The following is a 20538-nucleotide window of genomic DNA, read 5'->3' on the forward strand; positions in this document are numbered from 1 at the left end:
AACACCTAAAAGCTCTAGAACAAAAAGAAGTAAATACACCCAGGAGGAGTAGAAGGCAGGAAATAATCAAACTCAGAGCTGAAATCAACCAAGTAGAAACAAAAAGGACCATACAAAGAATCAATAGAGCCAAAAGCTGGTTCTTTTAGAAAATCAACAAGATAGATAAACCCTTAGGCAGACTAACTAGAGGACACAGAGAGTGTGTCCAAATTAACAAAATCAGAAATTAAAGGGGAGACATCACTACAGAATCAAAGGAAATTCAAAAAATCATCAGATCCCACTACAAAAGCCTATAGTCAACAAAACTTGAAAATCTGCAGGAAATGAACAATTTCCTATACAGATACCAGGTACCTAAGTTAAATCAGGAACAGATAAACCTTTTAAACAACCCCATAACTCCTAAAGAAATAGAAGCAGTCATTAAAGATCTCCCAACTAAAAAGAGCCCAGATCCAGATGGGTTTAGTGCAGAATTCTATCAGACCTTCATAGAAGACCTCATACCAATACTATCCAAACTATTCCACAAAATTGAAACAGATGGATCACTCCCAAATTACTTCTATGAAGCCACAATTACTCTTATACCTAAACTGCACAAAGACCCAACAAAGAACGAGAACTTCAGACGAGTTTCCCTTATGAATGTCAAAGAAAAATACTCAATAAAATTCTTGCAAACAGAATCCAGGAGCCCATCAAAATAATCATCCATCATGATCACGTAGGCTTCATCCCAGGCCTGCAGGGTTGATTTAATATACAGAAAACCATCAACATAATCCACTATTTAAACAAACTGAAAGATAAAAAACCCATGATCATTTCATTAGATGCTGAGAAAGCATTTGTCAAAATTCAACACCCCTTCATGATAAAAGTCCTGGAAAGAATAGGAATTCAAGGCCCATACCTAAACATAGTAAAAGCCATATGCAGCAAACCAGTAGCTAATATTAAACTAAATGGAAAGAAACTCGAAGCAATCCCAATAAAATCAGGCTCTAGACAAGGCTGCCCACTCTCTCCCTACTTATTCAATATAGTTCTTGAAGTTCTAGCCAGAGCAATCAGACAACAAAAGGTGATCACAGGGATACAGATTGGAAAAGAAGAAGTCAAAATATCATTGTTTGCAGATGATATGATTGTATATTTAAGTGATCCCAAAAGTTCCACCAGAGAACTACTAAAGCTGATAAACAACTTCAGCAAAGTGGGTGGGTATAAAATTAACTCCAATAAATCAGTAGCCTTCCTCTACACAAAAGAGAAACAAGCTGAGAAAAAAATTAGGGAAACGACACCCTTCATAATAGTTCCAAATAATATAACATACCTCGGTATGACTTTAACTAAGCAAGTGAAAGATCTGTATGATAAGAACTTCAAGTCTCTGAAAAAAGAAATTGAAGAAGACCTCAGAAGATGGAAAGATCTCCCATGCTCATGGATTGGCAAAATTAATACAGTAAAAATGGCCATTTTACCAAAAGCGAACTACAGATTCAGTGCAATCCCCATCCAAATACCAATCCAATTCTTCAAGTCAGATAGAACAATTTGCCAGTTCATCTGGAATAATTAAAAACCCAGGATAGCTAAAACTATCCTCAACAATAAAAGGACTTCCAGGGGAATCACTATCCCTGAACTCAAGCAGTATTATAGAGAAATAATGATAACAACTGCATGGTATTGGTACAGAGACACACAGATAGACCAGTGGAATAGAATTGAAGACTGAGAAATGAATCCATGCACCTATGCTCACTTGATTTTTGACAAAGGAGCCAAAACCATCCAATGGAAAAAAGATAGCATTTTCAGCAAATGGTGCTGGTTCAACTGGAGGTCAACATGTAGAAGAATGCAGATCAATCCATGCTTATCACCCTGTACAAAGCTTAAGTCCAAGTGGATCAAGGACCTCCACATCAAACCAGATACACTCAAACTAATAGAAGAAAAACTAGGGAAGCATCTGGAACATATGGGCACTGGAAAAAATTTCCTGAACAAAACACCAATGGCTTATGCTCTACAATCAAGAATCGACAAATGGGACCTCATAAAACTGCAAAGCTTCTGTAAGGCAAAGGACACTGTGGTTAGGATAAAACAGCAACCAACAGATTGGGAAAAGATCTTTACCAATCCTACAACAGAGAGAGGCCTTATATCCAAAATATAGAAAGAACTCAAGAAGTTAGACAGCAGGGAGACAAATAACCCTATTAAAAAATGGGGTTCAGAGCTAAGCAAAGAATTCACAGCTGAGGAATGCCGAATGGCTGAGAAACACTTAAACAAATGTTCAACATCTTTAGTCATAAGGGAAATGCAAATCAAAACAACCCTGAGATTTCACCTCACACCAGTGAGAATGGCTAAGATCAAAAACTCAGGTGACAGCAGATGCTGGCGAGGATGTGGAGAAAGAGGAACACTCCTCCATTGTTGGTGGGGGTGCAGACTGGTAAAACCATTCTGGAAATCAGTCTGGAGGTTCCTCAGAAAATTGGACATTGAACTGCCTGAGGATCCAGCTATACCTCTCTTGGGCATATACCCAAAAGATGCCCCAACATATAAAAAAGACACATGCTCCACTATGTTCATCGCAGCCTTATTTATAATAGCCAGAAGCTGGAAAGAACCCAGATGCCCTTCAACAGAGGAATGGATACAGAAAATGTGGTACATCTACACAATGGAATATTACTCATCTATCAAAAACAATGACTTTATGTAATTCATAGGCAAATGGATGGAAGTAGAAAATATCATCCTGAGTGAAGTAAGCCAATCACAGAAAAACACACAAGGTATGCACTCATTGATAAGTTGAGATTAGCTCAAATGCTTGAATTACCCCAGATCCACAGAACACATGAAACTGAAGAAGGATGACCAAAATGCGAATGCCTCACTCCTTCTTTAAAAGGGGAACAAGAATACCCTTGGGAGGAAATAGGGAGGCAAAGTTTAGAACAGAGGCAGAACAACATCCATTCAGAGCCTGCCCCACATGTGACCCATACATATACAGCCACCAAACTAGATAAGATGGATAAGCAAAGAAGTGCAGGCTGACAGGAACTGGATGTAGATCTCTCCTGAGAGACACAGCCAGAATATGGCAAATACATAGGCAAATGCCAGCAGCAAACCACTGAACTGAGAATGGGACACTAGTTGAAGGAATCAGAGAAAGGACTGAAAGAGCTTGAAGAGTCTTGAGACTCCATATGAACAACAATGCCAAGCAACCAGAGCTTCCAGGGACTAAGCCACTACCTAAAGACTATACATGGACTGACCCTGGGCTCCAACCTCATAGGTAGCAATGAATAGCCTAGTAAGAGCACCAGTGGAAGGGGAAGCCCTTGGTCCTGTCAACACTGAACCCCCAGTGAATGTGATTGTTGGAGGGAGGGCGGTAATGGAGGGAGGATGGGCAGGGGAACACCCATAGAGAAGGGGAGAAGGAGGCCTTGGGGGATGTTGGCCTGGGAAAAGGGGAAAGGGAATAACAATTGAAATGTAAATAAAAACACCCAAGTTAATAAAGATGAAAAAAATGGGGTTCAGAGCTAAACAAAGAATACAGCTTAGGAATGCAGAATGTCTGAGAAGCACCTAAAGAAATGTTGAACATCTTTAGGCATAAGGGAAATGCAAATCAAAACAACCCTGAGGTTCCACCTCAAAAAAAAAATAGGAAAAGTCTGATTTAACAACAAATACAAAAAAAGTTTGATGCGGTTTTTATGGAGTTAAGTACAGTTTCCAAACACTATGAAACTAGTGACTGGAAACTTATGATTGGGGTTAACAGGGATTTTCATTTCCCTTTGCTTGCAAGTGAAGAGAAAAATACTATGAAATAGAAATGATCCCAAATGTTTCAGAGAATTCCAAATGAGTATAAATGATGCAAGAATGGTGAAGAAATATAACATGAATATAGGATAAAGCCTAAATTTAGGACTTATGAATTGCTTTTTGTTTGTTTGTTTGTACATTCTGAAAAATTGACAGGAAAAAGCAGTGGGAAATTTTGTTACATGTGACAACTTGACAGCTTCCTCAATGGAAAATGATACAATCAGCTGCCAATTTGACACAACTTTCTTGTCTCCTCCCTAACAGGTGTCTCATCCTGTTCTCTTTGTTTCTTTGTAAATGTGTGCGTTAAAATTATCCAAGGAACATATCCTGCCAGTTGTATGTCTTTTTCACTCTCATATGTATTTTTAGGCCTTCTCAATGTATTCTTCTATTCCATGTATGCTAGATCTCTGTGCAAGCTTCTTGGAGTGACCTTGAAGTATAGGAGGCAGTGTCTGCTCTGTCTTCCTTGGATATCCTCAGATGTTTCGTTTCAGGCCTCAAGATGTAATTCGGCTTCAACAACATTCTTTTGTATCAGAAAATTGTTAAAAAGTATAAAAAAACCCATGAACTTATCCTTATCCATAGAGAGAATGGGAGTTACCTGGTAGCGCCCCATATGGGAAACTTTCAATGAAGGCTTCAGCAGTGGAAACAGAATAAGACTCAAACTGTTGAGGAAGGACCACCCTTGAAATCATGAGGGTTCAGGTGAGAGTGGAATTCTCTATTCTAAAAGGTATTGTCAAGCAGCTGGAATTGGAAATTCCACTCTCTCTATCTCCTGGAGTCTCTAATAAGCTCACTTGGTTTATACATCCCCTTAAAGAAGAAGTTAGGGAAGGTGCCTAAGTAAAGCATTCTGATCCAAGAGGGATTCCCAGTTATACCAAGTAGTTTGCAGGCTCTAAAATTCATCCAAAACAGCTGACCTGCTAATAACTGGTGGAGATAATAACTTCCCCAATTCTGATCTCTTTTCTTAATGTCAGCAAAAGGGAGAAAATGATCCAAGAAAACAGCAAACCTCAGGACATTTATTTGAAATCTATTTTTTTCTTCTAAAACTTCTTATGATTTGAGCTTTCTTTCTCTTTAATTTATTTTAATTGTATTCTCCCATGAACTACTCCTCCCTTCTTATTTTTCCTAGCATGAGCAGCCATAGTTTGAGGTACCTTTTTTATTAGAATCTATTATTCGAAACAGTTGTAATTTATATGCCTGAATTTTTCAATGAATGGAAATGGTATTTAGCACATTTTTGTACCCTGTTCTCTTTCTTTGTAGGGTTTTTGTGTGGTTTGGGTGTCAGTGTGACTGTGGCTTTATAGAAAGAATTGGGTAGTGTTCCTTCTGTTTCTATTTTATGGAATAGTTTGAGGAGTATTGGTATTAGATCTTCTTTGAAGATCTGATAGAATTCTGCACTAAAACCATCTGGTTCTGGGCTTTTTATGTTTGGGAGATACATGAGGATTGCTTCTATTTCCATGGGGGTTGTGGGGCTGTTTAGTTGTTTTATCTGATCCTTATTTAACTTTGGTACCTGGTATCTGACTAGGAAATCATCCATTTCATTTGGGTTTTCCAGTTTTGTTGAGTATAGGATTTTGTAGTGAGATCTGATGATTTTTTTTGAATTTTCTCAGTTTCTATTGTTATGTCTGCCTTTTCATTCCTCTTTTTGTTTGTTTGTTTGTTTGTTTGTGTTTAATTTGTATACTGTCTCTGTGCCCTCTGGTTAGTCTGGCTAAGGGTTTTTCTCTCTTGTTGACTTTCTCAAAGAACCAGCTCCTTCTTTTGTTTATTTGTTATATAATCCTTTTTGTTTCTACCTGGTTGATTTTAGCCCCGAGTTTGATTATTTTCTGCCATCTACTCCTCTTGGATGTATTTACTTCTTTTTGTTCTGGAGATTTCAGATGAGCTGTTAAGCTGCTAGTGTGTGACCTCTCCAATTTCTTTATGAAGACACTCAGGGGTATATGTTTTTCTCTTAGCACTGCTTTCATTGTGTCCCATAAATTTGGGTACGTTGTGCCTTCATTGTCATTAAATTCTAAAAAGTCTTTAATTTCTTTCTTTATTTCTTCCTTGACCAAGTTATCACTGAGTAGAGCGTTGTTCACCTTCTGTGTGTATGTGGTATTTCTGTTGTTTTTGTTGTTATTGAAGACGTCTTAGTACATGGTGATCCAATAGGATGCGATTTTCTTGTATCTGTTGAGTCCTGTTTTGTGACCAATTATATACTTGATTTTTGAGAAGGCACCCTGAAGTGCTGATAAGAAGATATATTTTTGTTTTAGGGTAAAATATTCTGTAGATATCTTTTAAATCCATTTGGTTCATAACTTCTGTCAGTTTCGCAGTGTCTCTGTTTAGTTTCTGTTTCCAGGGGCTGTTGAAATCTCCTCCTATGATTGTGAGTTTCAATGTGTGCTTTGAGCTTCAGTAACACCTTCTTTTACAAATGTGGTTGCCCTTGCATCTGGGGCATAGATGTTCACAGCTGAGAGTTCATCTTGGTGGATTTTTCCTTTGATGATTATGTAGCGTCTTTCCCCATCTTTTTGATAGCTTCTGGTTTATTTATTGGATATTAGAATAGATACTCCAGCTTGTTTCTTGGGTCTATTTGGCTGGTATGTTTTTTCCCATCCTTTTACTTTAAGGTAACGTCTATCTTTGATTATGAGGTTTGTTTCCTCCATGCAGCAAAATGCTGAAACCTGTTTATGTATCCAGTCTTTTAGCCTATGTCTTTTTATTGGGAAATCGAGTCCATTCATGTTGAGAGATATTAGGGACCAATGATTGTTGGTTCCTGTTATTTTTGTTGTTAGAAATAGAATTATGTTTGTGTGGTTCTCTTCTTTTGGGTTTGTTGTGAAAAGATTAATTTCCTGCTTTTTCTTGAGTGTAGTTTCCCTCCTTGTGTTGGACTATTATCCTCTGTAGCACTGGATTAGTGGGAAGTTATTGTTTAAATTTGGTTTTGTCTTGGAATACCTTGGTTTCTCTATCTATGGTAAATTGCAAATTTTGTTGGATAAAGTAGCCTGGACTGGCATTTTTGTTCTCTTAGGGTATGTATGGCATCTGCTCAAGATCTTCTAGCTTTTATAGTCTCTGTTGAGAAATCTGGTTTAATTCTGATAGGTCTGCCTTTATAAGTTACTTGACCTTTTTCCCTTACAGCTTTCAATGTTATTTTCTGTTTTGTACATTTGATGTTTTAATAATTATGTGAGGGGAGGAAGTTCTTTTCTGGTTCAATATATTTGGTGTTCTGCAGGCTTCTTTGTGTTGATGGACATCTCTTTCTTTTGGTTAGGGAAGTTTTCTTCTATAATTTTGTTGAAGATGTTTGCTGGCCCTTTAAGTTGAGAATCTTCACTCTCTTCTATACCTATTATTCTCAGGTTCAGGCTTTTTATTGTGTCCTGGATTTCTTGAATATTTTGAGATAATAGCTTTTCACTTTTTGTATTTTCCCCGACTTTTGTGTCCATGTCTTCTATGATGTCTTCTACTGGTGAGATTCTCTGCTCTATCTCCTGGATTCTGTTGGTGATGTTTGTTTCCAGAGCTCCTGTTCTCTTTCCTAGGTTTTTACATCTCTAGGGCTGTCTCCCTTTCTGTTTTCTAATGTTTCTCTTTCTAGTTTTAGATCCAGTACGGTTTTGTTCAATTCCTTCACCTATTCTCCTGTATTTCTTTAAGAGATTCATGTGGTTCATCTTTAAGGGCTTCTACTTATTTACTTGTGTTCTCCTGTAATTTTTTTGAGGCAAGTTTTGATGCCCTTTTTAAAGTCCTCTATCATTTTCATGAATGAGAGTATATGTGAATCTTGCTTTATATGTGTGTTGGACTATCCAGGACTTGCTGTGATGGGAGAGCTGTATTCTGATGTTGCCAAGTCAAATTAGTTTCTGTTGCTTATGTTCTTAAGCTTGTCTCTCACTCTTGTCTTGGTTATCTCTGGTGGTATCTTGCCTCCTGCTTCTGACTGGAGCCTATTCTCCTGTGATCCTGTGATCCTGTGATACCTGGAGAGTTGAGCTGCAACTGGGGTGTGGACTGAGGGTTTGGATCTGGAGCCAAGGCTCTGCTCCTGACCCAGGTGGAAACTGGAAGGTGCATGGGTCCAAAAGTGAGCATTTCAAGTTTGCTTTCTCTGGTTGTGAATGATTCATGCATGTTTTGTTTTGTTTTGATTTATTTATTTATTTATTTATTTATTTATTTATTTATTTATTTATTGGGGAAGGATTCCATGGTGTAGCATTGGCTGTCCTGGAAATCTCTTTATAGATGAAGCTGGCTTCAAATTCACAAAGATCCATCTGTCTCTGTCTCTTGAGTACTGGGATTAAAGACATACACCACCACACTGGCTCAGTGATACTTATTTTCACTAACCAGTCTATAACAAAATTGATGTGTCAAGGCACAAGAATGGATGGCTGGAGCTATATCTCAGTGGTAACATGCTTTCTTCACATACGCAAGGCCCTGAATTCCATTGCTGGCACTGCAAAAATTACTCCAGCATATTCAGTTTCCCTCAATATATTTGGCTTCCCTAATAGAGCTCAGTTTCTCTCGAGGTTAGACATGTATCATTTTGAGAATATATAGTTATTAGTTGTGTGGTATTAGAACTTATATTTTGTCTTATACAATCCAGTATTAGATTAGATTTTTTTTCTAAGGACTCTGGAAGAAACCTTCACATTCTATGATTCAAAGATGTAATTGGTTGTCCATGTCGGCTTCCATTTTCACAAACAAACAGCATGGGGTTCTTTTTTAGTTGTAGCAATTCACTTGCCGTCAACAGTCAATATGCTGTTCTCCACTTTTTTCCCATGCGGACAAAAGTAATCTGCCTCTTGACACTTTTCTCTAGCATGTGATCAGAATGATGCCAATTTTCCCCTGCCGTTCTTTAGTCACTGCACGGCATTCTGTCTAAATTACAGGCCTATCAAAATTTCCTGGCTCCAATCAGAACAAGGAGAAGATTAAAAGACAAGCTTACACTTAGCCACATGACACCATAAATACGAAATGCAGAAGAGGCTAATAGTATGACATTATATTCTGACAATCACATAGTACTGACTTTTTTTTCCAAATCAAAGCTACTTATGCGCCATTTCTGGGAATGAGGGGACAAGTAATTTCTGTGCCTTCTCTGATTTCTTCCTTACAAGAGGAAAATAAGCCACCATAAAAACCCAAACAAAACTCTTCAACATTTTACAATTTGAGCAATGGTGTATTCAATCGGATCACATTAAATTATAGTCTTTCCTGCTAAAAAGCAATAAAATATCAGCAAATTCATGTAATTCAAACTTAATAGATGTGGCATAGCCAAATAATTTCTGAACATACCTAAGGAAATAATTTCTTACAAATGACTTCATTGATACTATTACTGAGCAAAATGGGACCAATACTTTTTCTTTTCCTTCTACTTAAGTCTTACAATAAAATGGTTGCGTTTTTGAGATCAGGTGATTGAAGCTTGGTGGGAAGCTCTATGGTACAGTAATTCTTTAGTGTGTGTGAGACCCTGAGCATAACCATGTCATCCTCAATACCATACCAAAAGTTTTCTCTTTCATGTTGATGTTCAAGCATGTATCAGACATGACGCTCAATATTTTACATTTATCATGTAATATCATTTCAGCCCTATGAGGAAACCACTTTAATAGCTACCTTATAGAGGTAGATACTGAGATGGAGAAGTTAACAAGTCTCACACGGAATATATGGTGGGTTTAGTAATCAGAGTTGTGCATATCTCCAAAGCTTATGATTTTCTGGGTGATTCATTCTGCTTCATATCAGTGTTAAATAATTCTAACTTTATTGGTACATAGTGCTCTGCCTATAGAGTAGGAAGCATATAGAGGTCAATAACACCTGCATCTGCCTCAGCTGTCCACTGGTGCCAATGGCAATTACAGAAAACATTTCTTTTGGAAATAATTATTAGGGAAGTTGTGTGTATCAAGCAAAGCATTACCACACCACCTCTACAGACACCCCTCATTTATAAAACCTGTCTTAACTCGTGCTTCATTTTCCTTCTAGTTCTGGAGTTGCCTTTGGCTATATGTAGGAGAACTTGTAAGTTGTTCCAAATTCTAAATCCCTAAAGCTTGTAACTTGCTTTAATGTTTATCTGAAATGTTTCTGCCCTCATGACAAGTGTTGCTTTATCAGTATGACCTTCTTTAACCATATGCCACAATATAAAAATAATATTCTTGCTTCCTATCTTCTGTCCCTTTCACTTCTACATTGTACTCAACACCATTAGATTTGCAGAATGTTCCAATTATGCTTATGGATTCCAAAATATTAATAACATACTATATTCTCAGTGTTTGTTAAGTAAATTGATTTTCCCAGGTAGAGGACATTACCTATGTACAAATTAATTGTAGATCTTACAATGTAGCCTTTGCACTTGATGGATACCACAATTGCTTCAGTCTTGTAATGATTCTACTACATTTATATGGTGAGTATTATACTCCTCTGCTACCATGGCTAGCCTTCACCTTCATTATAATGAGTGAAAAATTACATGTATGGGCTGGGAATATCACTCAATAGTTAAAAAACATTTGCTCCCCTTCCAGGGGAACTAATTTCAATTCTGAGCACTCATACTAGGGAGGCTGAACACTATGTGTAACTCCATCTCTAGGTAATCTGATGCCTTCCTATAGCATCTGCAAATACCGTTTTATACATATATCATACAATCACACACACACATACACACACACACTCACACACACACACAGACACACACACAATTAAATCTTTTACAAAGATTAGCTTCAGTTCTATTGTTACTAGTAATAATAATATCAAATAGCTTTCATTAAGAGTTTCTGTATTCCAGAATTATTTAGGCTTCATGTGATTTGTCTGTATCTCTAAAGAACAGCCTTAAATTACTTTGGAAAGTTATTATATTGCTAAGACCTCAACTCCCCTCTGATTCAGAAACCATTGCCTAAATTAATCTTTATGAAAAGCTTGGATTTTAACATTTCTAAAAGAAACCCCCTTTTTGAGCCCTGATTTATTGGTTCCTGAGAGCCAGACTTCACAACAACCTTTAAATAAGGAACAGTGTGAACTTAACATATCTATAGTCAACCCCAAGAGTGAAAAATGAAAGGACAAGTTAATAAAAAAATATGCTCCAAAGCCTTTTTGCTTCTTTCAAGCTCAGATGTATAGAGTAAACCTCACTGTGGTGGTTTGCATGAGAATGGCCTCCTTAGACTATGTTTGGAACCTGATCATCAGCCAGTAGAACTGCTTGGGAAGAATTAAGAGGTGCGACCTTGTTGGAAGAAAAGAATGGCCGAGCTGTGCTTTGAGATTTTCAAAGTCCTCACCATTGCCACTTAGTTCTCTTTGCTTCATGCTTCTGGATAGAGATGTAAGCTCTCAAGTACTTCTTTAGCATATTAACTGCTGGCTTCTATACTCCCTGCCATGATGGTCATCGATTCAACCCCCAAACGTGTAATCTCCCCCAGAAAAATAGATGCTTTCTGTTATAAGTTATCTTGGTTATGGTGTAACTTTCTAACAGCTGATGCTAGAGAGGATACTGGAAAAGGGATTACAAGTCCATGTTTTATTTCCCTTGCAGTAAAAATGCCATTCTGAATTTCAATAGCATAGACAAGGCTGATGGATACCAGAGTACTTGGATCCTTTCTTCACATATATAAAGGCTCTCTTCATGGTAATAGGAAACTCAGGCAGTAAATCTTTGGTACGTTTTTACATTTAACAAATTTCAAAGGTATAACCTATGTAAAATGAAGCAATACATTTAAATGCACAATTCTGCATAATTTAATTAATCTTTAAGCACAAGTACATAGTGCATATTGAATTCTCTCATCTTCCACATACTTAATACTCCTGACCAACTCCTCTCATTCCCCAACAAATCTGTTTTTCAAACTCATATATTTATTTTGTGACTCACTGAGCTTAATAAGTGCCATTTATGTGAGCATTTGGAACCTGAGTGGACTCATCAATTGATATCCAGCTAAAGACAGTCACGTTCCAACTCCTAAAATGATCAGTAGCCAATAGAATAGTTCATAGGTAGAGGGTAAGGATCTATCAACATCTCCAATGTACATGATGTTAAAATCGATGTCCAAGGTTTTAAAATCAATCAGTTGTTTCTTGAGGTGTGTGTGTGTGTGTGTGTGTGTGTGTGTGTGTGTGTGTGTGTGTAAATGCTGATACTTGCCTTGAAGTATGTCCTCCTAGAATAAAATTGTCTAATCTAGATGTCTTCCTATATTCAGGACCAATGATAAGAAATACAAAGGCTAATCTTCCAGGTACACCTGGAAAGAAACAACCTCAATTGAGAATTGCCTCCATCAGATGAGACTACAGACATGTCTATGGGCATATTTTCTTGATTAATGATGGATATACAAGTGGCTGCCTTTTTCTGTGTGGTGTCCTAACTGGGCATGTGGGCCTAGATCATGAAAGAAAGAAGGCTGACTAAGCCATGAGACCAAGTCAGTAAGAATCATTCTTCCCTTGTGTCTGGTTAATTTCCCTGTCTACAGGCTTCTGCCTTGAGTTCCTATCCCAACTTTCATCAGTTAATGCACTGTAACTTAAAGAGTTGAGATCAGATTCAGCTATTTTGCTTGTAAATCTCATCCCTCTCCATTCCCCTTATAAACTTTTTAAGGAATTGAACATTTCAAACCTGTTTTTAATAAATTAAATACCCCATGGTCAGAAAGCATATCATTAATTTAGCACTGACAATGTCACCCAACTAGGTGTTTTCTTTCAAAATAGACTATAAATATCTTCTACCACTTAGTTTTTATGGTCATATGCAGTAGTTTGGAAGACTGATGAACAATTTGAAATAAAAGAACCTGTAAAACTACAAATCCTTTCTAAGTAAAAAGGATTTTTTTTTGTAGGGAGCAAAAAAAATATATAAACCTATTGATTTCTAAGTTTATTTAAAATTAAAATGTTAAAAAGCAAGAAGCAACACTGTGTCATTTTTATCATTCTCTTTAAGAACTCTCTTTAATAGCTATTTATTTGGACTGTTTCTTTCCTTTTGTTCTGATGTGGGGGTATTGCGGATAGAGAAGAGCTCAGTTGTCTTCAATGGGCTGGCCACTGGGAGTTTGACTGTGCTCCTGAGATTATATGGGCAATACAAATTGGGCTTGGTATTTTTTCCCTTTTGTTTAATGGGGGTAGGCACATGGGTGAAAGGGTGGACCTGGGAGTAATGGAGAGAGTGTGATCAGGGTGCATTGTATCAAATACCCAAATAATTAATAAAAATACTATGTCAAGAAAAAAGTGAGAAATTTGTGGCACTTATGTTAATGTTTCTGATAACCAATAGTCCAGTTTTTTTGCACCTAAGTTTTGTCACTAGATGAGCCCTATAGGAACTTTCTTATTGTCTCTATAACAGCATCAAAATTATTGATCCCCACACATGTTCAGTGTTATATAACAAAGAAAGGCAGAGATACTTTGGTTAATGATTTGCCTAAAGTCAGGCTGCTTTTAATTTCATATTGAAGGAACTGCCTTATAATTGTTACACATGTATTTTGATTCCCTGCTACTGTAACACTCTAATCTTGTATAATAATTATGTGTATGATTTATATGACTTCTCTAATTTACACGAACCATATCTAGATAAGCGCTCTCACTCTTTCCCTATTATAATTTTATAAAATATTTATATTATCTCAAGTATCATATATATGGGAGTATCTAATTTTATATAGGCACGAACAAAATCTATATGTGTTCTTTCATTTTCACTTATTTTTGTCTTGGACTCTCTTTTTATCCTACCAGATAGCTCCCAATAACTCATGGTCACCTTTAATACTCCATGTTTTCTTAGGCTTATGTGAATATTCGGTTAGACACTGGAGCATTTTTTCTTCATTTTTAACATGAATCTGTTATTATGTAATTTTTGCATCTTGCTTTTATAAACCAAAAATTCTGTTGTGAAACATCTCTATTCATCTGGGATAGGAGTGGTATATTAATGCTAATTGTTAGATAAAATTCTATTAAGTGAATATATGGTAATGAATTCAGTCTTTTCTCAATAGAGAGCCCTCTGTAGTTTAATTCGGGCTTTGGTTTTATTTTGATTACCATAAAGAATGCTGAAATAAACATGTTTGTGCATATGGTTTTTAATCACTATGGCATTAGATTTAAGAAATGGAGCTGCTGACTTGAATAGATTAATGTTTTCTTCCAATAGGTATTTGTAGATTGCTTACAGAAGAGCTGTAAATTTCCATCAGCAATATCTGGTTGCTACTTGAATTCGAACTTTTAGAATTTAAGGTACCCCTATACGTCTACTTTAACTTACCTTTCCCTCACTGCTAGTGATTCTTTTATATTTACTGTTTTGTATATTACTTCTTTACCCTGTCTACTTCTTTATTGCAATATTTATGCTCTCTATATTTCTTAAAGAGGTTGATTATCATTTTACATAATTATAGTTCATGCATCAGTGTGTCTGTTTTACTTCAAATAGAAATCCATTTTGACTGAGTTCTTAAGTGCTAGTAATCTAATGATACAACTATTAATGTACTTTCTATGTCTATGAATTTGATTATTATAGAATCTTTTAATTCAGGGATTTTTGTATCTTATCACCTATCATAATGTTTTCAAGAGTCATCAATAGTTTTAGCATCTATAAATAATAGGTTTCTTTCTGAACTTTTTATTCTTCCAGTTGTTATCCTCCTCCCAATCCACCCTCTGTCTCTTCTTCATCCCATAACACACCCCCTCCCAGTCTCTAAGATGATGTCTCCACCTCCACCCCTACACCAACAGACCTCCCCATTGCCTGGGAGCTCAAGTCTGGTTAGCTGCATCTTCTCTCACTGACGCCAGACCAGGAAGTATTTTGCTGTGTATGTGTTGGGCGCCTCCTATCAGCTGGTGTGCGCTGCCTGGTTTGCTGCTCTGTCTGAGAGATCTCGTGGGTCCAGCTCAGTTGAGACTGTTGTCCTTCCTATGGAGTTGCCCTCTTCCTCAACTTCTATCTTTTGCCTAATTCAACCACAGGGGTCTCTGGCTTCTGTCCATTGGTTGGATATAAGCATCTCTATCTGACTCCGCTGCTTGTTTGGTCTCTCCAAGAGCAGCCATGCTAGGCTCCTGTCTGTAAGAACACGATAGCATCAGTAATAGTGTCAAGCCTTGGAGCCTCCCCTTGAGCTGGACCCTAATTTGGACCTCTCACTGGACCTCCTTTTCCTTAGGCTCTTCTCCATTTTTGACCCTGCAGTTCTTTTAGACGGGAACAATTTTAATGACTAGCCATGACACAGCTTTTGTTCACCATCAATTTAGTGATCAATGTTGTATTATTTCTAATTTGAGGCTATCATGAACAGTGCTGCTATAATCATTGTTTACAAGAATTTTTAATGAATATATGGTTTAAATATTCTTGGATAGTTCTAGGAATTGGAATACTGAGTCATGTGGTAACTCCATTTTAATATCTAGAAAACTGCAAGAGAGCTTTAAAAACAGCTGGGTTTATCATACAGATTCAGCCGCCAGTAGTACATGAAGACTCCATTGTTTTCTTTAACATAATTATGACCCATGCTATGGTTTATTACTAATTTTTGGAAATCTATGTGAAGGATCAAGTTGGGGGAGGGAAAAATCTTTTCAAAATATATTTCTTGTAGAAGTAAAGTACCAAAAAAATTCCACTCTTCTATTTTGAAAACTTCTTTTATTTTTTAAGATTGTAGTATAATTACATTATTTCTTCTTCCCTTTCTTTACTCCAAATTCTCCCATATATCCCTCCTTCCTCTTTCACATTTATAACCTTTTTACTTTAATCATAATACACACACACATATATATAATATACACATCTCATATTCCTAAATTTATAAGTAAACACTACTACTTGCTGTTATTGTCAGTCCTTTTAATAATCACAGAAAGATATATTATTTAATATCTCATCATGTGGTTTTGCATTTATCCCATAGTATAAGTGTGATATTAACATATTTTATATCTTTTTTGGTTATTTTTGTATATTCCTTGAATGAATATATATTTCAAATTCTTTATTTTCCAGTCTGCTATTTTTACTATTGTTGAGTTTCAAAATATTACTATGTAACCATGGCTCCAGTCACAATTTTAGCAGAGGATGCCATTGTCCAGCATCAACAGGAGGAGAGGCCCTTGGTCCTGGGAAGGCTCATTCTTTTCCAATGTAGGGGAATGAATGCCAGGGTGTTGAGGTAGGAGTGGGTGAGTGGGAATAGGAGCATCCTCATAGAAGCAGGGGGAGGTTGGAGGGGGAATGGTGGAAGAGAGATAACATTTGAAATGTAAATACAGAAAATATCCAATGAAAAGAATCTTATCAGAAATATGTCTTAAAATATTTTCTTAACTGTAAAGTGTCTTTTTGTGTTTCCTGATATTATTTGTTAACAAGAAGAAATGTGTATGCTGCTTATAGGAATTTAGACAAATCAGTTAGCAGGAAGTGAGAATGGATATTACTCAAAAATCTAAAAGTAAAGTTACCGTATAATCTAAATACAACCTTTCTGAGCATCTAATTCAACATACAATAGAGACACCTACATATAAATTAGCCAATATAAAGAAACTTCTGCCCAGAGACAGATGAAAAAATGGAGTATATTCACACAATAGAGTTTTGTTCAGCCATAAAGAAGAGTGAAAATATATTATTTAATGGAAAATATGGCATTGTTGAATATTATAAGTGAAATAAGCCAGACAGAGTAAATGAAACATCATAGCTATTCATATGCAGATCCCAGATGAAAATGTATATATACATATATATGTTATTAAACTCGAACTGGATTATGTAGAATTATGAAGAGATTTAAGGTGAGAGGAAAGAGTAATAGAGAATAATGTGACTAAATTAAGGCATATTACAGATTTTTCTCATATACAGAACTTAGACAAATTCTATCTATATGACATGAAAGCAGATGGAGGAATGGCTGCACTAATCTCTCTGTAGAGGCCTACAAATTTAAAGCGCAGTTTGATACTCTCATTTGTTTAGCAGAATAATAGTTAAAAGTTCAGCTTGGGGACCTGTGAACTCCCCAACTGTTATAGAGTTAGTTCTTATTGCCTTTTACATTCGTATATGTAACTATTTCTGTATTCAGTTTGCATATGGCATTTTCAGACGTGTGTAATGTCAGTTATACCCACTTACAGTCCACTCTCTATGCTGCCCTTTTGTTCTTTATTCTAATGCTTTCTGTTCCACTGTTCCTCTTTCTCCCTACATGCTGCCATTCTGTACCATTTCCCTTGCAATCTCCCTCCACTGTTTCCTACTTGCTCCCTGCCTCCTATGGATACTCCAACATACACACAGAACACATCAAAAGCTTCAAATCTAGTATCTGCATATGAGAGCTCAAATTATGAGTTTGGTTTATCTTATCCAAAATGAGTTTTTTTCCCTTAGCTCTATCTTTGTGAATTTTGTAATTTCTTTACAACTGAATAATATTCTACTTGGTTCATGAGTCACATTTTCATTATTCACTTATCTGATGCCTCTTCCAAGAGATAGATTCCACTGATTGTGTGTTCAGTACTCTGCATTCTCTTTTGCCTACTAAGTGCTAAGTATTTGGAGATGAAAATACTACTTTCTGTTTTCGTTTCTTTGAGATTCTGGTAGGTGACACACCTCCTATGTCAGTTTTTCTGTGCTGAATGCAATATACTCCCCATCTCCATAGGACTAGGGATTGGGCAGCTTGCCAGTTTCCTGTTGAAGTATGTGAACATATTCTCTGTGTGTTTTCTTTTTTCTTCCCTTGCCTTACATAGGAAAAGCTTGGTTCATTTCTTCAATTTCTTCTTCAGCTTTTATGAGTCCTAGTGACTTGGCAGTCCAGATAGGCACGGTAACATACACATAAATACTTCATTCACAAAGAATGATGATCACAAGTTAAGGAAACTCTAGACATCATAAATTTAAGTGAAATGAAAGTATATTTCAAACCAAACGATCACAAATGACACGATTTTAGCTATTTACAATGTTCTTTAAAAATTATTTATCCTGACCCCAATTTCCTCTCCTCCTCTCTCAGCCACTCCTTCAACCCATTCTCTAACCCACCCTTCCCAGGAATATCATCAAAACATGGCATATCAAGTTGGAATAAGTCTAGGTACATCCCCTCATATTAAGGCTTGGGGAGGTAACCAAGTAGGTGGGAAAAGCTCCCAAAGGCAGGTGAAAGAGTCAGAGACAGCCCCTGCTCCCACTGTTGGGAGTCCCCCGAGAAGATCAAGCTGCACAACCATAACGTACATGCAGAAGTCCAAGGTCAGACTCATGTAGGCTCCCTGATTGTTAATTCAGTCTCTCTGAGCTCTTATGAACCCAGGTTAGTTGATTCTGTGAGTTTTCTTGTGTCTTTCTTGATCCACTCTGGCTCCTATAATCCTTCCTCCCCCTCTTCCAGAGGATCCGCTCGTGCTTGTTTGTTCTTCTTAAAGGTTTCATGTACCTACAGTGTACAAGGGAAGAAGAGAGCTCTGTGTGAGGCCACTTTTGAATCTAGATATGTATGGGCACAAGTACTCATTTAGGTTAGGAAAAACAAGGAGCTTGTAAATGAGAAATAAGAGGAAAAGAAAATTTACTGTGTTCTCAGAATCCCTCATCTCCAAATCCCATTAACCAGATAAGTTCATTATAGAATGGTTGTATTTATTACGCAGTCTTACACTCTCTAAATAAATTTTCTCTGTCTCAGACACAACATTTGGAGTAATTAAACAAAAAGTGGTTGGGCAAATCAATTTTAGGTTGATAAATTAATTAAAGGTGGATTCAGATAATTCTATGGGATATATTACTTATCGAAAACCATGTCCTGAAGGTCAATTATTGGTTATGCTAATTAATTATTTCAAATTGTAGTTTTTAGCACTTGCAAGTAATCTAGTCTTAACTTATTTCTCTGACTGACAGAAATTTAATGCCTGGAGAGTTTAAGAGGTAGTGATGAAACCATAATTTGAAGCCCCAACTTTGTGATTACTATGGCAATAAAATCTTTATACTATTCCACTCTGATAATGAAAATGATCAAGCCACAAAAGCTGAATAGAGGATTATCAAAAATCATTTGAAAATTAAAGATTTCTCAGTCATGTCAGGAAAGAATTAACACTTGCCTAAGATGTTGTCACTTTAGATTATAAATATAAATTCTTCTAAGATGTATTACCTATGTATATCAGTGCCACATATAGTTGCATATAAGTTGATTAATAAACAAAGACATATAACTCAGCTTACATACGTGGAAAAATATCTAGGTAACAAACAGGCAAAAATGTATGACATGTCTCTTATCTGATCTTCTCCTACCTTATATTCTAATTAAATACCGTTATTACAAAAATAAAAATCTGCCTCCCTAGTGTAAGTCTCAATATTTATGTATCATTAGTGTTTTAGATATTAAGATATTATTCGCAGCACTTATGGGATTACATATGAAATTTTCCATTAACTTGATATTCTACATAGTACCAGGTTATCCAAGATTACCTAGAATGTTGCTGTAGTTGCAGAGAAAGTAGATACTAAAGCTTGAAAAGGGTATTCTAATTGTGACTCTTGTTGATGTGATAAACACATTATGACTAAATCAACACTGTGGAGGAAAGGAGTTATTTGGCTCCCACTTGCAGGGTACAGTCCATTGATCAGAAGAGTCAAGGCAGAAACACAAGGTAGGAAACATGGAGGATGCTGCTCGCTGGTTTGTGCACACACCCCTGCTTATCTTGCCTTCTTATCTATCCTAGCACTTCCTGCTGAGGGATGCTGCTGCCTATATTGGACTGGGTCCTTATCCATCAATTACATAAAGGAAATCCCACATCGGCATATCTAGAGGCCAAACCAATCTGAGCCACCCTTCAATTTAGAGCCCTTTCTCAGGTAACTATAGGCTGTGTCCAGTTTACAGTCTAGTTGATCAGGACAGAATGTAAGAACTCTGGGTTTCATCTGTCAAAGGCTTACTTGGTTTAGGACAGTATAATGTAACTCGTGAGGGTCAAATATGATTTATAGAATGATAACACTATATTTTGTGTAATTGAGAACCGTTTGGGGACTAAAATGGGGCAGTATTGATAATTACATTTGGGCAGCAAGTAAAAGGGAAGACTGTCCTAGTTCAGAAGAAAAAAATCTCATGTTCAAGAAAGTAAAGAAGTAGGTTCAGAGTGTTCCAAATTAGACAAGTGGTTATAGATGTGTCATTGATACAGAAAAATAATGATTCTTATATGGAACAGTTAAAAACATGGATCAGAAGAAGTCTTGGATATTAAACTAAGGAGTTTGCTTTTATTTTATGAAACAAGAGCCACTGAAGCAAAGAGGAATTAATTTTTTTAAATAAAACACTG

At 36.5% G+C, this 20538-nt stretch overlaps 1 protein-coding gene across 27 annotated transcripts in view; it reads left to right on the plus strand.

The window, feature by feature from the left end:
- Rtl4 (retrotransposon Gag like 4) overlaps window positions 1–20538 on the plus strand; it is a 410686-nt gene that overhangs the window by 293624 nt on the left and 96524 nt on the right. The window contains exon 1 of one of the 27 annotated variants that reach the window (XM_063280493.1): window positions 19589–20062. The exons of the other annotated variants lie outside the window; for them this stretch is intronic. The gene's annotated coding sequence lies outside the window, so the exon portion shown is untranslated. Of the gene's footprint in view, window positions 1–19588; window positions 20063–20538 lie in introns of those variants that run through there. 27 annotated transcript variants of the gene reach the window in all.

This window comes from Rattus norvegicus, chromosome X (genome assembly GCF_036323735.1).
Source record: "Rattus norvegicus strain BN/NHsdMcwi chromosome X, GRCr8, whole genome shotgun sequence".
NCBI classification, from domain to species: domain Eukaryota; kingdom Metazoa; phylum Chordata; class Mammalia; order Rodentia; family Muridae; genus Rattus; species Rattus norvegicus.